The 3,211-nt window shown below is 28.4% G+C and overlaps 1 long non-coding RNA gene across 1 annotated transcript; it reads right to left on the bottom strand.

Annotated features, from left to right (window-relative positions):
- Positions 1-6: 6 nt before the first annotated feature.
- LOC112679802 lies at positions 7-644 on the bottom strand. The gene is made up of 4 exons (XR_003148253.1): positions 588-644; positions 456-510; positions 332-383; positions 7-94 (listed from the first exon to the last, which is right to left on the bottom strand). It is a non-coding gene; the product is annotated as an uncharacterized LOC112679802 (long non-coding RNA).
- Between the last annotated feature and the right edge of the window lie 2,567 nt (positions 645-3,211).

Here is a 3,211-nt window from a genome sequence, read left to right as displayed (position 1 = left end):
TCAAAGTGTAGAGTTCAGAAAGAGAAATGAAAAGGGGATCCCCGGCTCCCGGAGGAAAATTGATTTGGGTCGGTCCAAAAAAAAAATCCAGGTTCTGAAAAAGAAACATAAAAAAAAAATGTATTAAAATTTGAATATTTTGAAACAAAAAGAGATTGATAAATTTAAATTGAATTATATTTAACATTTATGAGTGTAATCTATCAAGAGTTAATTATTATTAGTTAATTTTAATGTTTCAAGATATTTTATATAAATTAATAGAATTCGATTTTTATTCTATCAAACATTTAATGCATAAAATTAAACAAATATTATTATAAGTGGTTACTCGGCTCTCGAAAAACACTTTGTTAAAGTTGAAACAAAGGAAAATCCAAGTTCTGAAAAGAAACATATTAGATTTATTAAGATATAAAATGTAGATTAAATGAATTAATATTGAAAGTTATTACCTGGCTTCTGAAGAATCCTTGGTTTATGTTGATACAAAAAATATAAATGCAAGTTCTGAAATTAAAAATAAATACTTAAGCAATTTAACACAACTAAAAAAACTATTAAGTAACTAATAAACCAAAAAATACCTTTCATAGTCATAGACAAATATATTCAATACCACATCCATAGAACAAATACCTAAAACAAATCACAAAAAAAAAAACCAAGTATATAACAGTAAAAATCATATCCCTATTTAGTAAAGAAAATTCAATACTATTCAATACAACATAAGAAACAACCATTAAGAAAAAACCATAAAATACCTATCATAAAATTTGAATACAAATAAATCTAACACTATAAAAAGGACAATAAATCAAACAAATAACTAACGTATATCACAAAGATAAACCTAAGAAAAAAAAGCTGACCAATAACAAATGTTAAAAACATTTCCTTAAATTAAAGCCAAAACAGTTGAACAGCTGATCATTTTTACCTATAAGTAACAAGAGCTCGGGACCCCGGGTTCGCTTAGACCCGTAAACACGTAAGAACGTGTTCCCCTGGGGGATAACAAATTCCTAAACAAATCACAAAAAGAAACCGAAGAACACAAACAGACCTATAACAATTAGTAAAAACATTTACATAAATCAAAGCCAAAACAGTTGAACAGCTGATCATTTTTACCTATAAGTAACAAGAGCTCGGGACCCCGGGTTCGCTTAGACCCGTAAACACGTAAGAACGTGTTCCCCTGGGGGATAACAAATTCCTAAACAAATCACAAAAAGAATCCGAAGAACACAAACAGACCGATAACAATTAGTAAAAACATTGACATAAATCAAAGCCAAAACCGTTGAACAGCTGATCATTTTTACCTATAAGTAACATGAGCTCGGGACCCCGGGTTCGCTTAGACCCGTAAACACGTAAGAACGTGTTCCCCTGGGGGATAACCAATTCCTAAACAACTCACAAAAAGAAACCGAAGAACACAAACAGACCGATAACAATTAGTAAAAACATTGACATAAATCAAAGCCAAAACCGTTGAACAGCTGATCATTATTACCTACAACTAACAAGAGCTCGGGACCCCGGGTTCGCTAAGACCCGTAAACACGTAAGAACGTGTTCCCCTGGGGGATAACAACAACATAAACAAATCACAACAAAAAAAATGACAAACTGTTCAACCCTACTTACAAATAACCAAAAAGAAGTCAGACTTACCAAACATAAAAATACACACAAAATATATACAACTCCTAAACGCCAACAGTACAACAAACAAATACATATCAAAAATCTAAAAAAACATAAACCAAAAGAACAACAAATCAACAAGACATCAAACTGTGAAAAGATAATTCTTAAATTGAAACCAGAACATAAAAACAATTGAATACTTATTACAAAACATCTAAACAATAATAATAACCTAGAAATACCTTTCATAAAATGTACAAAAATATATATCTAACACCAAACTGAAAAATAAACATCAAACAACTACCTATCACAAATCACAACAAAAAAAATGACCAGCTAATAAGCCCTACCTACAAACAACCAAGAAGAAGTAAGAATTACTTAACATAAAAATACACATCTCTAATTAGAAGCCAAAAATAAATGACCAGCTGTTCAACCCTACCTACAAACAACCAATAAGATGTAAGAATTACCACACATAAAAATACACATAAAATATATACAACAAAAAATACATATCAAATATCTTAAAACAAATACCAAATGAACAATTAATCAACAAGGCATTAAATAATAAAAATATAATACCTAAAGAAAAACCAAAACTTATATACCATTAGACACGACCTACAAAAAAGCCCAGAAAAAGTACCTAAGAAATATCAAACATAAAAATACACATAAAATATATAAAATTCTAAATCGCCGACAGTTCAACAAACAAATACCTATAGAACATCACAACAAAAAAATGACCAGCTAATCAACCCTACCTACAAATAATCAAGAAGAAGTAAGAATTACTAAACATAAAAACACACATCACTAATTAGAAGCTAAAAATAAATGACCAGCTGTTCAACACTACCTACAAACAACCAATAAGATGTAAGAATTACCAAACATAAAAATACACATAAAATATATACAACAAAAAAATACATATCAAAAATCTTAAAACAAATACCAATAGAAAAACAAATCAACAAGTCATCCAACTGTAAAAAGATAATTCCTAAATTAAAACCAGAACATAAATACTATTCAACACTTAATACAAAACATATAAACAATAATAATAACCTAGAAATACCTTTCATAAAATGTACAAAAATATATATCTTAACACCAAACTGAAAAATAAACATCAAACAACTACCTATCACAAATCACAACAAAAAAAATGACCAGCTAATAAGCCCTACCTACAAACAACCAAGAAGAAGTAAGAATTACTTAACATAAAAATACACATCTCTAATTAGAAGTCAAAACAAATGACCAGCTGTTCAACCCTACATACAAACAACCAATAAGATGTAATAATTACCAAACATTTAAATACACATAAAATATATACAACTCTAAAACGACAATTTTACAACAAACAACTAACTATCAAAAATCTTAAAAACAAAAAGAACAAAAAATCAACAAGACATCAAATCCTAAAAAGATAATACCAAATTAAAAACCAAAACTTAAATTCTATTCAAAACTTAGTACAAAACCTCTAAACAATATAATAAACCAAATATTAAAA

This window comes from Sipha flava, unplaced genomic scaffold (assembly GCF_003268045.1).
Source record: "Sipha flava isolate LNK unplaced genomic scaffold, YSA_version1 168_pilon_pilon, whole genome shotgun sequence".
NCBI lineage: Eukaryota > Metazoa > Arthropoda > Insecta > Hemiptera > Aphididae > Sipha > Sipha flava.
This window is presented reverse-complemented; position numbering and strand designations above follow the sequence as displayed.